General features: G+C 39.2%; 1 protein-coding gene across 4 annotated transcripts in view; it reads right to left on the minus strand.

Moving 5' to 3' along the window:
- Positions 1-14,417: 14,417 nt before the first annotated feature.
- Positions 14,418-21,050, minus strand: part of atp11a (ATPase phospholipid transporting 11A) — a 122,946-nt gene continuing 116,313 nt past the window's right edge. For 2 of the 4 annotated variants that reach the window (XM_069179270.1, XM_069179277.1), the window contains exons 37-38: positions 20,210-20,256; positions 14,423-14,438 (exon numbers count right to left, since the gene is read on the minus strand). The gene's annotated coding sequence lies outside the window, so the exon portion shown is untranslated. Of the gene's footprint in view, positions 14,439-20,209; positions 20,257-21,050 lie in introns of those variants that run through there. The other 2 variants (XM_069179271.1, XM_069179276.1) reach the window with 2 other exon arrangements.

A 21,050-nucleotide genomic window follows, 5' to 3' on the forward strand; every position in this document is an offset into this window, starting at 1 on the left:
CCTGGAGTAACCCCTCCTGAACACAGGGAGAATACATAGACCCCCATGCAGAGCACAGAGAGCACCCCAGGTCTGGAACTGAATCCGGGGCCCCAGTGCTGTGAGACAATGATGCTAACCATTGCACCATCATGCCACCTAGATATTATATAGAAGTTTTTAAGAACATGATCATTAAATATGAGATTTGAAGCCATGATTTTAAATAATCCACTTATGAAGAAAATAACTTCCTATAAGAATGACTTAAAGAGACAGAATTCAGTGAGCAGTTTTCATTAAAGAACCCCTTCATTGGTTCACACAAAAATAAAATTGATCTAGAGCTCAATTTGCACTTTTTGGCCAGCTGGATCAAAAATTAGTTTCTGAGTTATGCTCAGAAGAGAGGGCCGTAGTATGTAGAGAGGGTTCAGAAGAATGTAGACACAAAGGAAGCTAGCTCAAATAAAGTTCTATGTGTGATCCGATACAACATACTATAAATTCAGGAAAGATATTTCTGACACTGACGGTAGGTAAAACTCATTTAAAGTCCGTGTCAAAGCCCTTGTGACTTATCAGGAAGGAGCTCATCGTAGTTCCTGTAGTGTTAAGCAGACTAGAGAGCACATGACTCCACTCTGAATGGGGTGGCATATCCCCCCCCACACTGCTGGTCCCCATCGAAAGAGCTGGGTGAACTGGGGCAACTGGGGAAAAGCTCATCATTCAGGAGTACGACAGTGCTGACAATGGGGACTTGAACCCACCACTAATCACATACAGTAAGAGTCTAAGAGCTGACTCACTGCGCTGCGAGGTGTATGAAGAAAATTTCTACTTGGAGAAGATCAGGATCCAAAACACGCATCTAAAACACTTTGTTTTCCCCTTGATAATGCTGTTATGAGTACATCTGAATTAAAGCCTTTGCAACACAACTGCAGGAGTTTGGAGGAGGAAGATTGATTTTTTAACCATTTCTTTAAATATGTACTAAGTACAAACAAGCACTGTATTTAAAATATCCATGTTTCATATTAAAATATACAGTATTAAACTACAATTAACATACGGTACTGCCACAGGACTGCTGCCAAGTTTCAGACAAGAGATGCCTGCACATCATTATTTCTGTTCCTATTGGCGAGGCAACCAGCTCCTGTTACGAAATACCAGAGAATTCATTAACCTGGTCATTATTTCAATAGTTCATAAAACACGCAATGGTCAGTGGCTAGCATTGCTGCCTCACAGGGCTAGAGCCTTGGGTTTGATTTCTGGTGTGGCGTCTGTCTGTCCTCCTTCTGTTCACATGGGTCACATGGTGCTGGTCTGAGAGTGTGCATGTTTATGTCTGTCTGCCCTGCAATGGACTGGTGTCCCATCCACAGTATTTCCTGCCTTGAGCCCATTGCTTGCTGGGATACAGTCCGGCTGCCCTGCGTGTGCCCTGTCTTGGGGATAAAGCTGAGTAAAGCTTTTAGAAGGTGGATGGCTAAAAACTTGCAACTGTTTTGAAAAGAAATGCATGGCAATGTTTCCACTATTCACTGCCTTTTCAAGACATATAACATTAGTTCTAATTTCTCTATAGCTTGTACCACTCCTGCTATGTTTATTTTAATCTGCTTTCACGTAACGTGCTGGTGGAGCACATCTTGCAAGCCCACTCTAAAATAAAACCATTCACTGACGGTTTATGCTGCATTGAAGCAGCCGTTTAAATACTTTTGATTGCAGATCAAAGTGAAGTTGTTGAGGAATGGAATCATATATATATATATGGGGGGGGGGGGGGGTATTTATTATAACACATTATAATTATCACTGCAGGTGCGTAAGAGACAGCTAATTAAATTTTAAATGTTTCTAATGAGAGTATTACTAGCCAATCTAATGAGGATTCTACTCTCTCATCTGGATATTGTATATGTGAAAAAGTGGCGTCCGTATACAGTACCTTTATGTATAGATCAACATGTGCTGTTATATATATAGTGTGTATGTATACTCTCTCTATATGTATTGATTGGCCCTCTGTCGAGAAAGTGCATGGTGGACTCGATCAGTACGGTACTTTTACAGTAACAATTTAGTAAGGCACCCCACCCCCTTGGCTGCTCACTGTAAAATAAGAAAACTATTACCCAGCTTGGGTAACAATGGGCTCCCACAGTGCTCTTCTGCTTCCCTCACAGCTGCCAGTGAAAGTGGAAACTACAGCAGCAGGGTGACATTATTCTCTTACAGCCGGCTTCTATGGCCAAGTAGCCCTCCCACCGCCTGCCTGTATTTTAAGTGCAAAACAAGGGAACAAGTGACATTTTAAAAGTTTTGACCTTTGTTTTTACATTGACTGAGGCAAACATTTAAAAAGAAAAAAAAATCTGAAAAATAAATGACTGGCACCAACTCCAATAGTTAATAGTTTTCACACTGCTATCTTCCGTTTTACCTACAAGGAGTCTTTAAATTGCCTTGAGGGAACGTTAGTGTCAAGGAACTCCATTACAATGTGACTAATGTTTGCGTGGGGGATAAATACAGCAAAAGCAAATTATTTATTTTATTGAGATCAGTGCGGCGAATGGGCGTTCTGAAGTGTTTGTTCCAGCAAGACTTTCCTCGCTACAGAATGAGACCCTTATAGAGGGATCAATGAAATGTATTTGCGTCTGCGTTTAAAGAAGCGGGTTCTGTTCGTCTTGGATCAGAGCAAAGAAACCTCTTGAATCAAGAAACGTGCACAGTGCTTTTCTCATCTACACTAATAGCGCGCCTGTCACAGGCAAAGTATTGTTACTGACATCGTTAAGAAAAGGTAATGATATTTAAAAATAATTAAAAGCCAGCAAACACCTGTAATAGTAAAGACAAACTGTATATGTTTGTTCGGAAAGAAAAGAGAGAAAGCATTTCCATCAAATTCTTTGTTTTCTGTTGTGCCGTCTGTTCAAGTCCATCATTTTGTAGATATCTCAACCGGTATAAAAGCCACCGCAGTGAAAACGTAAAAATTGAAATAAATAGCAGAGCAGTTAGTGGTTTATTTGCACAGTATGCCACTGCTCTTTAGCCGTATAACCGCATTACAGCAGTGATTTGAGATCTGGATAATAGCATCCTAACTGCAGTTAAAGTTCAGAAAATCTACCTTCCGCTGTTCCCATCACTGCTCCTATTGAGTGTGCCTACATTACAATACGTTAGCTTCCCTTAAATTGGAACAAATTGGACGCCTAATTGAACATGGTGCTGAGTTTAATTTCACTCTCTGCAATCAAAGTGTATTTTATGTCGCTTGGAATTTTCTAAAAGCTAGATATTATTTTATTTTGTCCTTTTACCATTCCCACTTTTCTGTGATGTTTGGAATCATGCTGAAAATTTTGTTCTGTCATTTGTTTATTTACCTATTGTATTATTTCTGAAACTACCGTAGAAAAACAGTGATCGCTCTCTGGTACGTATTCCATTCCACAGCCTTTTGTCCTCTATCTTTCCTCCGTTTGTTTTCTGTGTCTTCTCCTTAGATATCTGACTTATCTTAAGGTGAGGTGGTTTAGCTTAATGTCTCCTCGCTTTAGAATTTTTTCTTTGAAGAAAAGTTTTGCATCTTTAAGTAAAGATATAGAGATACCTATCTATCCGTTTCTAATCATTTCTTAGTCTGATATTCGAGTCTAACCCCAACGAACGAAATCTGTCCTGCGATTCATGTTTTTCACTGTATAAATATATATATATATTAAAAAACAATACGGTATATGGTGATGACTTTGGAATTAGGGTTTTGTGTTTAAATACAACAGAAACGGAGCATTAGTATGTATTAAAACAACCTTTACAAATCTTAACAATTAGAATCACATCCTTAAAATCTCGACTTATGTTTGTTATTATTTATAAGTATGCCTGAAAATACAGTACTATAGAATATTTTATAAAAAAAGAATCAAAAAGCATGTAAAAAATACATATACAGTAAAGTGTCAACGATTGTTTTCTCAGATATCATTAAATGTCAGTTTTGACCGTAACATTACCTACAAAAGAGTGAGTTAATAATATTTGTTTAGATAACCCATAATTATAAAACAAAATCATTTAAATTTTGACTTTGAGTCTCCCTTTGGCTTGCAGTTTTAGAATAGGCTGTGTTTCTGTGACATTCTCCATGCATACAGAAAACTCAAGATGTATAGTATTAACTGTGTATTTCTACAGTATGTGAAACAGAGTCAGTTTCCACCAAGAGGGAAATAATTTTCCTGGACAAGATCAGGCCACTTTGTTTCTTATTTTTGAATGGAGTTCTCTCCAGATAAGTGACCAATGGTTTACCACCAGAAGACAGATGTACTCTTAAAAAATCTAACAACTAAACAATCTTAATGGCTTATCCATACTCAAACTTTGTTTTTCATACTCAAACACCATCTTTTACCCCATTATTGTTTTTGGCTGGAGCTAAATGTACAGTATATTTCCTGTTGTTGTATGTACGTTGCCTAAAATGTTTCAGCTAAATTGTACCTTTCAAATAAGACTGTTAACTGGCCTGTTATCGTAAAGTCAGCAGACGATGCCTTTGGAAACTGTACACCCTCTGCCACCCATTGTAAAAAAAGGGAAACATCAGCTGATATTGCAAAACCAAGAAGCAAGGCTTAAAACTGCACACAGGCCATCGTAAATGAATAGTGCAAGAATGATATGATGTTGTCCTTGTCTTCCTTTGTAAAAACAAGTGAAAGTAATAACAGGAATGTAAATGCAGCTTCACAGAGGTGCAGCACTAGTCAATGGTCAATGAAGTGACCAGTGAACTTGGACGATGCAGGGTATTTTCCTGCATATTTCATTCCATACGTTGCTTTGGGTTATATATTTGTTGCTAACACGACAAATAATATTCAAAACTGAAGGCAATACAGCAAAACATTGCATAAGACAGTTGAGAAATACAGTACATAGGCAAATACAGTCTATTTACCGAAGAATACGTTTGATGATCATTGCAATTAACTTTCCAACCATTTGCTAATCACTTTATCCAACCCAGGGTCGCAAGGGAGCCAAAGGCTATCCCAGCAAGCAACGGGAGCAAGGCAGGATAAACCCTGGAGGGGACACCAGTCCATTGCTGGGCACACACAGATACACACACATGCCAGGGCCTATTTTTCTAGAAGCGAACACGGAGAGAACATACAAACGCCACGCATATAGGACCCCAGGAATTAAACCCAGGGCCCTAGTGCTGCAAGGCAGCACTGCTAATCACTGCGCCACCATGTGCGCCAGTAATTAACAAATAATTTGCTTTTTATACAGTTAAAGTTTTTTTTTATTTTTACAGTTCTGTGCATAACTTTTAAGACGATGCAAAATGTTATCAGAATAAAAGCGGATGAGACAAATCTTAGTATAAGGGCAGTATCTGGTTGTTGGGATTTACTGTAAATAGAGAAAAGAATGTAAAAAATAACAGTGATGCTTAAGCTCATGTTGGTCTTGAGCAGATTAAACATGGTAACTCGCTAGCTATATCTGCTGTGGAGCCTGGCATGCTGTAGTTAATGAATGCAGCTTAGTTGGTTTTTCCTCCAATGAAATCATATTGTCACATTCACGGCTTCAGAGACTCAATCCCACTTCACTGCGATTTGGCCCGTGTCCATCAGGGGATTCGGGAATTTGGCTGCTTCTGAAATGATTTACAGAAACCTTTAGAAGGAAACCGATGTTTTCTTTGTATTAGATACAGTCACCTCAGTTACAGAGCTGCACCCACCATACTTACGATCACAGAGGCTTGTAATGTAATCAGTCGTTTATTGAGGCAACACACAATGCATCAGGTTTCTGATTTGTGTACCATCAAAAGTTTCTTTTGCCAAGATCTGGGCACATAACAAAGAGGCATGAAGATAAGGTAACAAGTGTATGCACAGCCCCACACGAATAAAAAAAACATCTGATGGGTGTTGGTAGGCTGAATAAGTAATAAAAACTTGAAAAAAATAAAGATATGTTAATTTCTGGGGTGTTTGGGGTTAGGGTTGGACCAGGGGATTATACAAAATGTGCATACAAAAAAGACAAGCCCTCCATATAACACAAATATGAAATATCCCATTTATCTAATCTAATAATATTCAGAACTAGCAATGCAAATCTGGAATGTTTTGGGACACATTAACTGCTGGATAGGATTCCATCCTCAAGTGAGCTACTTGGGTTATTCCATTTTTCAAACCAAGTGGAGGAGTTTAAGTACAGTAGCTCAGGGTCTTGTTCACGTGTGAGGGTAGAAGGGATTGCGGATTGGTGCAGCGACTGTAGTAATGAGAACGCTCAACCGAACTGTGGTGGTGAGTTTTCGGCCGAAGCTCTCAGTTTTCCACTCTACTTTCCTCGTCCTTGCCTATGGTCACTAGCTCTGGGTAGTGACCCAAAGAATGAGTTCGAGGGTAAAAGCTGCAGAACTGAGATTTGTCCGTAGGGCTGCTGGGCTTACACTCCGCAATAGGGTGAGGAGCTCGACCGTCTGGGAGGACCTTGGAGTAACGTCACTGCTCCTCTGGATCAGGAGTCAGATGAGGCTGTTTGGGCATCTGGTGGGGATGCCCCTTGGGCAGGCCCAGGATACGCTGGAGGGATTGTATTACCCAGCTTGTCTGGGAGCACCTGGAAATCCCCCAGGAGGAGCTGGAGACTGTTGCTGGGGGAAAGGGATGTCTGGCCACTGCGAACCTCATCAGGAGTAAGGGGTGAGGAAATGGATGGATGGATCCTATTGTGCATCAAACATGTCTGCATAGCAACATTGCAGGTGTTGTCCAATGAAGGACATGGAAAGCTTAGAAAACTGAAAGAGAAGTGTTATCATAACATAACATAACATAATATATTCTATATTCACATGAGGGATGGTGGGGCTCCCGTGGAGTCTGTCAGTCCGACCCACCTCCTTTCAGGAGATACTCAATTATCTCGTTTCGGGTCCCTATAAATGTTCAAGGCACCACTCAGGTAGCACTCTGACTTTGAGCTCTGTTTAAGGATCTGCTCACAGCTTGTCTGGTGTCATTTTCTGCCTTTGAGAGCTTGCATTCCCTCTGGTCCAGATGAAGACTAAGCTTCAGCTCCTCCGAGCGCTTCCAGACACACGGGGGCTCTTTGCCTCTGGCAAACTCCTCTTTAATTCCCAAAAGCAACTGAAGACCCACGAGCTCCCAAACTTGGGTTCCGGCTAAAACCCTCTGCACCTGCCTGCAGCACACGGCCACTTCACAGCCCTGATCTCAGCACTCAGCCTGTGTTTCTCTACTGCCGTCTGCAGTGCCTTGCTGCATCATATCACCTAATGACTAAATTTTGGCTGATATTCCACGACATAGAGGCCTGTCCCAAAAACCTTCTTTCACCAGGTTGGGAGAGTTTTTTCTAAAAGGTTTTAGCATATTATCTTACACTTATATAGCACTTTTGTGGACACTCCATCTGAAGCACTTTACAGGTAATGGGGACTCCCCTCCACCACCACCACCAATGTGCAGCCCCCACCTGGATGATGCGACGGCAGCCATAGTGCACCAGTACACTCCCCACAAACCAGGTATGAGTGGGGAGGAGAACAGAGTGATGAAGCCAGTCCATAGATAGGGATTATTGCAGGGCAACATAGCTGCTGGCAGTATAAACTGAATAAACTTTATATACTTCAATAAATTAAATGCAGATGTAGTTTCTGCAGAGTGAACTAGAAACTAGGAACCTTGCACCTACCTACAATGTCTCCCACTGCACTCAGTCAAAAGTCTGTGACAGACAAGCGCAAGCCCTATAGTTACAGTACAGAGCACAGTAAAAGTGTAAGAACTCAGCAGTAGTGCTGACCAGACATCCCCTGCTGCGTGGATAACTATGTAAAATGATTTCAAACATCCAACAAACCAGGTGTTCAACAAACAATGACCAAGGAAATGCAAAACTTCAAGTAATATGATGATTATTTGTTATTATTTGGGAACAAAGTCTTTGCATGCTACAACATTTCCATTTTAAAATTGTGTGCTCTCTATTGAAATTTATCAAGTGGATTTTGTGCTGAATGGACTGTTTAGTCCAGCTCAACAGGATTCTAAAACATTAATTAGTTGTCTGGATTGCTTGTTTATCTTTCTGAAAGGGACCAAAACCATAATGTTCTGTAGTTAGCCAAAAAAAAAGTGTCATCCTGTCAGAGCCCACTTGAGTCTTATTATTGAAGCAATTCTGATGCAACATCTTGAAGAATTCTTGAAGGATCCCTTTGTATTGGATTCAATGACATGCTTTAAGAATTTTTCAAATTATTATTAACCACTCTCATTTTGTGACTTTTTCCCTATATTCACTCTCAGTCTGCCTTCAGTATGCTCTCATTGATGACTCTTCATTCTGCTTAATAACACGAGTCTGAAATGTATTCTTTTCAAGATTTTGAAGACCTCAATCAAGTCACAGTTCAACTGTTTCAACTTAGACAGAAAAGGTTTAACCTCAATTTTCATGCCTTTCCAGGCCAGTATGAGTCCATCTTCAGTTTTTTTTACATTTTCTAAGATATCAGGTCTATTTTTATGATGTGATGGCAAGAAGTGTATATAGTTTGTGTAGATGTGGTGTAACTGGAGCATCATGCAACTTAACCTTGTTACCTCAGGACATGTACAGTATTCAATGCTGTTAAATAAATAGCCAAACAAGATTACGATGACCCTTTTCAACTGCTTTTCAACTGCAAGACCTACACAATGAGACAAATATATTTGGGATGTCACACAATTTATATTTTTTAATTCCAAAATGCATTCACTAACATCAGATTTCATTTTTACACAAGTCTCTTTCAGCCCTACTGTATCTCTGTCTGGAGTTTGCTACCATCTTTTAGAATCTTAGAATGATAGCCAATCCTGTGATTTTTGTTATCATCAGCAGTTTTCAAGTTTCAAGCTTCAGAAGGTGTTTCAAAAAAGTAAAAAAATAAATAAATAAAACACTCTTCCTACCCGTGGGTCCTGTACAGACAAGAGATCTTCATTTTTACTTGAGATCGCTGTGACTTAATGGAACCAATTATTGACTTAATTGGTCTAAATTACTGCTGTTTCTAAGTCTTTAGCCATTGAGAATAAAAGCTGCAGGACGGGAACCCTCCAGGGCCAGGAGTGAGTAAGGAGAGAAATAAAGGATGTCTCCTTTTTTCATTGTGGAACAAACTGGCCGTGGCACTCCTCAGACAGTTTCAGGCTATTTCTAATTATGAATATTAACATGGGGCTCCCAGGGTGTATTTTTTCAGCAGGTGACTAAAAGGATATAAACTTTGGATTGATTTTTTTTTTTCTGGCTCCTGAGCTTGCCTATTTAATTCTCCCCCTCCTCAATCTTGTCAGCTGGAAAATGGGGCTGCTTTTTATCCCATCATGGATTTGCAAGATTAAAGGTGAAGTAAAGACTCACTGGTGGTGACAGCTCAGTGCGCTGGCCTGGCAGCAGGGGTCTCTCATTGTATGCCTCCTCTCTGACCTCCTGCGCCACTGTATATCTGTGGGAAAAGGCTGGGGAGAATGTGTGGGTGGAGTAATAGGCTTAGAAGTGGCACTTTCTGCTACTGACCAGAGAAGATTTTGGCATTCCGCAGCTGGGTTCCTCCTGACATCACTCCAATTGCCTCTCCACCACCTCCATTAATCCTTTGGTATAAAATGAAGCAGTACATTCCACCACTCGCAATAGAAAGAGAGGTGGCTGGGGGATTTCTCGGGGGGTTTTTGTTTTCTTCTGATTTGTTTCAAGCAATTCCACCTATGCATAACACTCTCTCTCTCTCTCTCTCTCTCTTTCAGAAAGACATGCATTGTTCCACAAGGAAATACCTTGACACAAAGTGAAAATGATGACATGTGGGTGGGGCAGGTGGGCAGGCAGGGGGCAGGGTGGGAGTGGGGGGACAGACGATGTAAAGGGCAAAGCTACAAGCACAACACATACGGAAAATCGGGAACTTATCTAGAGTCTGCAGCCGGCCATATAAATGTACATTTTGGATTTTTAATAAAGTAGTATTGCGGTTTAAGTGATATTCTGTGTTACGGGACTCATATCTTCTGCACAGCTGTATCCCGACAGGTGGAGGGCAGCACACAATCTTTTTGAACTGACGTGCACCGTTCTTCAGTATGATGACCAAAGTTTTTAAGACTGAATGTCAATGGTACAGGACAATAGATCCCCTTCACTTAATTACTGAGTTCTCAGTTCCTGTTTCAAAATGGCTATCAGCATAACACTGAGGGATTCTACCTCAATAAAAAAATGTAAAATAGTCTAAGGCTTGAAGCTTGTCAAAATCCATAGACCGGCTAACACTGCAGATGTGTTTTCCTTGACTAGCTCTCCTTAGTTTTCCTGATTTAAGACGGAAGCTGACTTGGCCTCTTTTCATCATAAATGAAGCCAACTTCCCTTCATTCAGTTTTCTGTTAATCCAGAATTTCTTTAGGAAAGGAGTTTTTTTTAACAACAGAAAAGCCAAAATGCTACAGTATGTGCCATTTCAGGACCACGTCTCAGTTGATTTGATTAGTAGAGAAAAAATAATCATTCTAGGGGAGCTCCCTGAGAGTTTTTGAAATTGTACGGACACACAAAGAGCAGAAAGAAGCACAACCGGTGCCTTAAATTACGTGAGTTAAAGGAATAATTGGAATTTGCTTTGTTCTGGTTTTCCATTTCACTTTTGTAGCCTATTCAGTGGTACATGTTGTGCATGATTCACTGTAACTACTGCAAATGATTTATTGGAAAAATACATCTCATTGCTCACATGGCAATGTGAGAGATAAAAAAACAAACCATTGTTTCATTCTGTTACAGCAAAGCACTCAAAAACAGAGAGCAAAGAAGGCAGATTAAAAGAAACAAAAGAAGAATAAAAACAGATACAAGAACTTTATAAGATAAAAATAGCTATAATCAGTACCTGAAAATATTACCCTTAAATACAAAAAAACTTTTGACTGACTTCGAAGATAGACTGCATTATACACATACTGTACTGTATGTCTAAGTGCACGAAAGAAAACATTAACGTAATTTAAGGGTAGTATATTATTATTATAATTAATATTATTCGATTTTTACTATTTGCTTTGTATAATACAATATATCCTCATGCTCATTTACTATAAGCTTTTGTTTTCTCTTGTAGAATAGAAACAAGTTGGTATTAGCAGCTAAACAACATCTTTTATCCATGGTAATGTCAACTTCAGTGCCAATGGGTAGACAGACAGATATAAAGTGAGACAGACAGATAGATGCCAATTTTTAGGATTTTAGATTTTTCCTAAAGAAAAAAAAACATCACGGTATTTTTTATATGATAGATAGCAATCAGTCCAAACAGTCAGGATCCCTTTAGTTTAGGATCATTTTGTACCTTTTAACCTTAAAAATGTTAAGACCTTGCTTTTAGTGTGACAGCTGGTAAGAACCCAAAGAGGGGATTTGATAGGCACGCTCACAGCAGGGTATTTCTACATAAGGCAAAAGGTTCCTGCATAATGTCATCTGCAAAAGAATATGTAGAGAAAAATCATTGATCTGAAACTGCCATGCAACTAACTGCTTTTAACTCTCTGTGAGACCCTGCACAGGATATCATGCATGTCTGCACTTTTCACTGTTACATAGCGGCCTGGGCATTTTTTCTGCTGTCCAGGTAGACGAGCTACAGTACGGTACTTCATCTTCAGAATTCCCATTACAACAATGGCAGGAGACATACCGCATATAATTGACAAAACATCAGTACATTCAGGCTTGCTTTCTCTGTAGCTGATGGATAAACTTTTGCATACCCAAGGACTGTTTAATACCTCAAGAAATGTGAGCAAATTGTCCCTGTTCTGGCTCCAGTGCACAATCTTTCTGTACTGACTAGAGGTGTTGCTCATTCTTCACCTGTGTAAGGCCTTGAAATGCTTTAGAAATCTACCATGTCTCCCATTGGCTCACACAGTTATTAAATTGAAACAGGAAAGCCTTTCAATGCAACATACTGTATATGTGCCCACATTTTACCAGATTTATGTAAAAAGAGCAAAAAAACATTTAAATATAAAGTAAAGTACAATCAAGAGAGTGAGTACACAAGCTCTGACTTGAGACCTGCTACTTAACTAAATTGCCTACTTCATGCAAAGAGCCTGATTAATAGACTGAAGGACTTACTGGACCCCTGGGTGCATGTAGGATTGGGCTACCAAACAAAGTTCAAATACCTCTATAATGTAATCTCGACACATGGGTTGGCCCAGGAAATGAGGCTCAAAAGCACTGATCTAAGAAATCAAAATAAAGGGGACCTGCAGAGGTTGACCCTTGTAGAAAAGCTACAATTGTATTAGCTTTCTCAAATTCTTTTCACCTTCAATGATGTTCATGTTTTCAATTAGATCTTACCTGGATACTGGCCAAAAGTATGTAAAAAATGAAAGGAGATAAAAAAATATAAGGAGATAAAAAACACTATGTGAAATGATTAAAGGAAGAACAAGACCCAGTTAAGAAAAGTATAAAAAATTACAAACCCAGGTAAAAAGGGAGAATAGAAAGACCAGAACAGAGGGGGAAAGAATATAGGCTACCATACGTAACAAACATATAATAACGAAAGGAAAAGTTTAACTGAAATGTTTCAAAGGTAAAAAAAAGAAATGTCTGTATAATAAAGGAAAAAAACTGATGTGTTAATTAATGTTGTACTAGCAAGTGTTCCACGAAAGAAAATGTCTGAGGCTGCACAAAACAGAGTGCTATATTAAATGTAGAACATATTATAGCATAGAAGAGACAGAAGTCTTACAGGTATCTGGTGCACTTAAAAAAAAAACAAATGCCCAGGGCGTTCCACCCACTGTACTTGAGAAAATAGATTTTTCATAGGCTCGTTTTCATCCAACATAAAACGTATGTCTAATTAATGCTGCATTTTGAAAATAAAAAAGGGAATTGCACAGAACTCCTGGATAGCACACATATTGCTTTAAATGTTTCTGATTACATTCTTTTTGACTTCCGTTTTAGAATTACAGATCATGCTGCAATTGTACAAAATGTACAGTGCAGTGGAAATGCCCCATACCACAGATCAGCTCTCAAATCATTCCAGCACTTGACATACATACCGGTGTGTATACTGGGCTTTGTAAATTTTGTCTCTAAAACAAATCTGCTTCCCTTTGACACAGTAATGGTTCCAATGCACATACTGTATGTGTTTTGATATCATGGCTGGGAGGACACCTTTTAAAAAGAGTCCAAGGAGCTCCCGAGAGACTGCACAGCAATAACGCACACTAGCCCGAGTGCAGGCTGAGCTCTATGATCCAGATGTCGCTTCTTCAAGCCTGACTGGGATTCCCCAAATAGCAGTGTCCAACTGGCTCAGAGCCACTGGGGGAAGGGTTGGGATTTGTCTATCAGGGCTCTTTCAGCTCCCAGAAAAACAGCGATCTCCGGAAGTTTGTGGTTACATCAGAGAAGGAGGCACCTCTCCTCTCCAATTAATTTAACCTCCCATACTCTGCTGCAGACCTTGTAGCATGAGGAAAGGTGAATTTTGTGATGGGACGGCGGGTTGGTGAATTCTGTCTGCACTTCCTCTTCTTCTCCCTAGTCCCTATGGGGGGTTGTCACTGTGAACCGAGAGCTAAAAACACAATTCCTGACGCCAAACTGAATTATTTTAATAATTAGAATGAATAAAAAGGAAATCTTATCTCAAAAGTGTCCATTACTTTTTGGTTGTTAGGAAAGGCTGTGCCCTCCTCAAAGACAGACAGAATAAAACTTTCCATGAGCGTACCTGATAAAATTCAGGTAGGTACTGTAGCTGCGTCAGCATGCATAGGCTGCAAAGAAACAGGTAAAGGTATATTCCATGCCGAAAAGAGAAGAAAAGAGACACAACGTTTTGGCTGTGGAGCTTCTTCAGGTGGGCTTTGCCTTTGTTCTTTAATCTTTTTTACTTAAGGGGTACGTGTCCTGCACATGTTTATTGCCTTGAAGGCATATCAGTCTCACACAAAAAGCCAATGTGCACTGTAGACATAAAAGAAGACAAAGATCTAGTAATGCTGGTAAAACCGGTGTGTACATAGGTTGAGTAGGAAAACATCTGTCCTCATGGCGGTAGGCTGTCAGTCATCAGTGCATATAAGCCACAGAAAAATTAAGGGAAATGAGAGAGTAAAGGAGCCCAGGCTACACTCATTCAATAAGAGGGGGATTCTTGTCAAGACTCACGGTGGTCAAAGAGCACCTCATCATGACAGAATCACTCACTGCAGCACAGCGTGCTGTACACCGCACAGAAGCTCTGCTGGCCTGACCTGAGGGGAAAAACAAACAGCAATTTACAGTCGTTTCCCATCTTTCCACTCCTTTGTTTCTCACTATTTCTTCATTTGAGTTCTGTTTAATTTCTTTCTGCACTCCAGACTGACTTATCTGTCAGAAATAGGCTTCCCAGAACACTTGCCAGGGAGTGTAGAGCAAAAACAAGTTAGCTTTGCATTTTGTGAAAAACTCCACTGAAGGAGCGCTATGCTGAACCAGACTGCATATATATCACCCCATCACATTTTTCTGCCATTTAAGTTTCAGACACATTTGAAAAACCGAACACTTAATCAAATTGTCTTGTGGGCAGAACAATATAGAATGTTGCTTAAGCTGGAGAAAATAAATCATAACAAGACGAAATTAATGAGGACCCATGCACTAGTTCTTCAGTGTTCCTTTAGTACTATTCAAGAAACATCAAATGAAGTAACAGTGCCCCCTTTTGAATATAAAACTCATGTGCCTACAGGACTTTAAGAGATACTTGCGACATCCCTTTTGTTTTATTAAACACTGGAAGAAAAATAAATACACTTCGTCATTTTTGTCCAGTGTAGAGTAACAAGGTTAGAACGTGATACAGAAAAATTGCCATATTGTCGTGATAGTTTAGTATCCATCCATTTTCAGTTTACTTTTCCTGGTGAGGGTCATGCCAGACATAATAGTTCAGAATGAGCTCTTGAAACACAATGTGCCGATGTGCATAATAAAAGCATACTCTTAACTCCAGGTTCATGTTTTTTCAAGACCCTATTTAAACTTTTCAAAATGCTTTATGTTACACATTTCAAAATAATTTATTTTCCCACTTGTCAATTGCAACCTTCATCATAATGTATCTCAAGGGAGAACGTTCGCCCCTCAACATGAAAATAACACTTTATGCTTCTCTTACAACACCACTTAAAAGCAGACCTTGACAGAAATTTATGCGCTGCTTAAAACAAAAGCGCACGGCAGTTTCTTCCTTTCCATCTAAGCTGTGACAGTGTGCTTTCTAAGTAGTTTAGGATCCTTTGTTTTTTTTGTATTCTAGTCAGACATTCAGTGAGTATGCCATTCCAGGGGGTAAACTGGGTGAAAAAGACACGCCCCCACCACAAATTATCCATTGTGAAAATGAGATAGGGGCATTTCTTTAGCACACGATTTACTCCCCTGCCACAGCTTGCAAAGTGAGTATATTCCAAAACAAAATTGCATCCTCTGTCACCCTCTCCATGAGATATTTAAGGAACATGCTTCAGTATATCACACTTGTACCAACAGTCCTAATATGTGACCTATGTTTTACATATATACTGAACACCAAAGGAAACTTATTACTTTACTAGAACATAACAGCAAATAATTCACCACGTAATCAAGAATATGACGAATCTTTTTTTTTTGTAATGGATGTGCCGACATTTTATGGAACAGGCATGACACAGGTAAATTCAATAGCTGATTAAAATTTGCCATCAAGGTTGACTGACAGATGGATGAAGCAGCATGCGCAGTGCTGTTTCATTCCTCTTGTAGAGCCTCGAGAAGCATTTGTCTGCTCACTTGTCTCGGAGCCCTGGAAGGCTCATGTCCTCCCAGCTCATCCGGCAGATGTGAGGCACCTGTCTGGAGAGGAGGGCTTCCACAGCATAACTACCTGATTCTCATTTCACATCCAAGCTCTTGCTCAATGAACAACAAAGTGATGAGCACTGCTCTGCTGGAATACTGTCATGTCAAGATGAGCTTGCAGCTGAGATCCCAGGACTAGATCACCGTACAGCTGTGCAGTCAATTTGACATCAGTCACTACAAATGGGATTTTGTAGCTACTAGACATTCCTGTCCAGTCCATCACACTTCCTCCATCCCCATGGTCACCCCCATGATCTGTTGTGCACAACAGTAAAGAATATCATTCTGCATGTCAATTGCCAATCTTGCTGACATTTAGCAGGGTTATGAATATAAACTCTGCGCTTTAGTTTTGATATTTTGGCACTGCTTATTGTTATTCCATCAGGCGTCACTGTTATTTACTTTATTACTGGTTTGGGTTTGGCATAGTGTGAGAATGTGTTGGGTGGATGTTGTCTATTATTGGCTTTATGTTGTGTATTTGTATTGTAAATCTTTAACTGAATGAGCTCATCAAACCAAATTCCATACAATCAGTTGTTATGGACATAAAGTATTGAACTCGAACTTGAAAGTGGTCCACACAAAACCTGATTCATTGCTACAGAGGACTTGACTGCATGGCCAGCGACAGTACATTGACTGAGGTCAGCCTCCACCATACCAATGGGATTGAAGGCATTTTGTGTCTTGGTCAGAGTTGTGTATAGGTTTCTTGAAGATCACCAGGTTTCCCATTCAATACCTTATTCACCTCATCGCATGTGTGGTTTAGTCCTGTGTAACACTTAAAGCCACATGAGTGCATTACAGCCATGCATGGATGATACATTTATGACACCAAACAAAAGTCTAATCATTATCCAGAACCTGTACCCTTTTTCTAATACCCTGCATGCAGAAATAGAGTGAGCATTCATTTTCATGCTCAGTATAATTGTGACAGGTGCTCATTTTATTCTTCCCAAGCACTGTATTTCCAGAGTCATATATATCACTAGCAAAATATAGGTGACATTAGCACTTTGCTAACAACCTATGCTTATACATTGTGGGAATAACACTTACAGTGGTCCACTGTACCTGGCACAGAATACTTATTAGGGAGTGCAGGAAAAGTGCATTAACGGGAGGCTTTTTGCAGGGATCATTCTGAGTGGATGGCTAGCCCTTAGCACTGAAATCACAACAGTGTCATAGCCTGGCCAGCCTCTGCATATGAGCCATGGTGAGCAAAAGTGGGTGATCAATATGTCAACAGTTCCCATTATGTCCAGCTCCTGGGACCATCTAATACAAATCCTGCCCAAAGAACTGGCTGCAACACCACCCTTACCCTGCTCCATTTTAACTGTGTTTTGTGTGGTTCAAGCATAAACAGGCGCCTATTTAGTCAGACATTTGTACAATGGCCTAATGGGATTAAGGAGCAAATACATAAAGCCATGTCCTTGGATGATGTATACTTTCACATGTTATGCTCAACTTCCAGCTTTTTAATTTTTATGGTTACGTCTACTCAATAACAGAAAAAAGTTAATGTGACTTCTGTTCCAAGATTTCTCTTGAAGTTTTGTCTTCTACTTACAAAGATGCAAAACAAAAAGCTCAGCATTTTGTGTGTGTGTGTGAGGGGGTAAAGAAGAAACTAGTCATCAAGCAAGCTCATATCTGGGAAAGAACTCTGTGAAGATATCTAAGTATCAAACAACAGATTTTCTGTATTGTCATACCACTCAAAAATGTTTAGTAGAACTCAAGATCAATACCGTCAGCTCCAGAAATCAAGTGCACTTGTCTTTACCCATTTTCTGTTGTTGTGACATTGGTGCTCAGATGTAAAATTGGGAAATTATTGCATTATTCTGTGTCACTTTGTGCCACTAACCATACAGCTTCCTCCAGATAAGGGACTTATATCGGCAAGCAATATGGTTACAGGTACCTTTGAAAATTCCCCTTCTGGATTCAACATGTGGCATTACCTAAGTTTACATTTGGGGGCATTTCATTCTAACTGAAATGTCAGAAAAAAGAAAAAAACAAGGCCATCTGAGGAAGTTCAATGGCTTTTTTTTAATTTGAGATTACTTTTACAACTCAAAAGGCTTTCGTACATTTCTTCCTCCTCACATTGGGCACTGACATTTATCACTTCCAAAGTACTCTTTATGAAGATAGTCAAAACATGCTGTCAAAAGGAAGAATACGATTCCCAGTAAGATCAAATCTAATGGTAATCATCTCTCTATATATACAGTACATATTGCATCTTGTTCAGTCCTGAGGTTTTCTACTCAGGTGATCAGTAGATCTCCTTTTTACATTAAGGAAAACTAAATAGCAATACTACAAATACTAACATTATCACACACTGCATTAGATCTATCTAGTGATAGGATTATAATATGTTTTTGCAACTTAATTAATCCCCCTTATTCGGTGTACAGTAGCTGCACCATTCTGGTAGAGGCCAGTCATTACTGAAAATGAAATACTTTAGATAAATCTTCAGAGCAGTCAGTGCTACGGCACAATCAATAAATTCTGGAATACATCTGACCAGAAAACCTCTCTCCACATTGTGTTAAGCATTACTGTGCTGATCTGAAATACTTGTCAATAGACAGTGTTCAAGTCATTGATCTTCTGAAAACAGTGTGTATCAAGCTTGGTGTCAGGCGTACTGTCATATACTGGCACAGAGAAACACTAATCAAGGGAGACATAATACTCCATAGCAATTTAAGTTTCCCAGGATCAGAATTCTATCTTATGGATTTCATTGTCCCATAAAATTTGCTTTTCTTGACAATGACAAAGCATCTGTACAGTATGTACAAACAATACTCTGGTAAAGCACTACCCTATAACTGCAGTACCACCAGTATGCACATATGGATTGATGAAAGAAAGAAAGGACTGGAGCTGCTATTTTGGCCATCATGCAGTTATAAGATGCTAATATGCTGTTCTTTTTGCTTTTAAACCTAAAATTTGCATTTAGTGCAGAAGGCAAGAGGGGCAGTCTGTGGTCTGAAATAACAGGCTGAAAATCAGTACTTTTGTCTTACATATTGTAGATGCCATCAATTGTTTGAGAGGTAGGATTAATTTTCAGACATTTTAAATTATTCAGGGTATATTTTTCCCAGCATTAGTTTTGAAACTAAAATGAGTGCAAAGGAAAGTGCTTTGAGACCAGCAGAGAACTGTCACTTTGTTATGAGTGGTTTTGTATTTCAAAAAGAACGTTGTCATGAATGTAAGATAGCCAATGTCTTAGTCTTTGGGTCTTAATAGTGAATATTTTTTTTAATATTAAGTATTGGAACATTCACAAATGATCTGGTTATATATTTTTTCTAACTAAGAGTCCACAGATCACATGTAAAAAAAATATTTTTTTTGTCTTCTTTCCACTATTTCTATCATATGGATTTAAAAATAAGCTGTCACAGCTACTCCTGAATGCAAACCAGAACAAAAACACTAGAGATTACAACTCTCTGATCTAAATAACAAAAGGAAATCTGAAATATCTGAATGATCTGAAATAAAAGGAAAATAACAGCTTTACCTATACAGTCTAAGGAGAATTTAAGAGAAGTAACTCATACAACATAATTTACGTAATTTAAAGCTAGAAGGCATACAGTATTACAATTTCGACAATATAGTAAAACACCGGTTGATTTAGATGTTAAATCGATCACAATCGCATTTTTAACAAAATCGTCTATGCAGATTGAATAAACAATAAATAAACTTCGACTGCTGTATAATGTTAGCTTCCTCGACATAAAAATAGACGCCGATCCCAGGAAACAACAGTGAAAGTAGGATGGGTGTTTGGTTAAAATTTAATGTTTATTTTTCTTGCTACGCTAGCGTTCGCTTTGGCACTATGAATTTCTTTGCTATCCAACCTAATTGCCTGATTGACAGCTCTGATACACTTATTTCGAACATCATTACGAAGCAACTGTGAAACTTTATACGAGACATAATTAGTAAATGCCAGTGTGCGATAACAGATGCAAGATTACAAATCAAAAGGGTAGTGTTTTAATAATTAGACCCAGAAGGTCCCAGTTATTAATTTATAAGGATGTCGAGCCTGCTTTACCTGGACATTTCTTTTCTCACAGGGCTCTGCTACTGGAGCCATGGAAACTGTGTGTGTAAAACACAAACGACAACAAAAAAAATTAAGACAGCGGTCATTTTAGTCATTTTCAGCACTTATATTACCACAGATACTATATTATCCCTCACCGTTTTACCATATTGTCTTCCTACACTAACAGCTATCTGGTTCTTAGCCAAGCCCTGTCAATTACAGGTAAGCCTATCCGATAAGAACAGCAGAAGGGGATGGGTGGGATCATATTCAGGTAACGAAGGATCTACGCATCGGCGTGGCACCAAACTGCCGACACAATTTACTACTGACTGAACTTCAACATTCTCGTTTTCACCGTTTCCGATTTACCAGATAATCTGGTTTGTAAAAGACCGTTGAAAAATGGTTAAAATTGCCTCTTGCTGTAATGGAATGAGTTCACGTCAAGAATTCAAAATATTAAATACATAAAAAAGGTGTCCCTGGTGTTCTTTAGTATTTAACAAGTCCTATGATGTAATACCCACGAAAGTACCATGGAGGGTTGACATTTCATGCTAATTTTAAAACGGGAATAAACACTACATATGAAATGGATCTTGAATGCATGTTGTGTTTAGTTGTGATTAATAATGTCTAAATCAAAATAGCTATGGTCAATAAAGCTATTCCATTTTAGATTATTACTCTCCCACGAATACTGAAGGGAATCCATCCATTTTGTGACTCGGCAGCTTCTTTACACACTGAAGATCACAGCAAGTGGGAGAAGTCAGCAGAGGTGAGGTATTTTATGTTAAAACGTTTCAGATATGATGTGTCATGGTAGAATGTTCCTCTTTGA

The sequence above is a fragment of the Lepisosteus oculatus genome, chromosome 15, assembly GCF_040954835.1.
Source record: "Lepisosteus oculatus isolate fLepOcu1 chromosome 15, fLepOcu1.hap2, whole genome shotgun sequence".
NCBI lineage: Eukaryota > Metazoa > Chordata > Actinopteri > Semionotiformes > Lepisosteidae > Lepisosteus > Lepisosteus oculatus.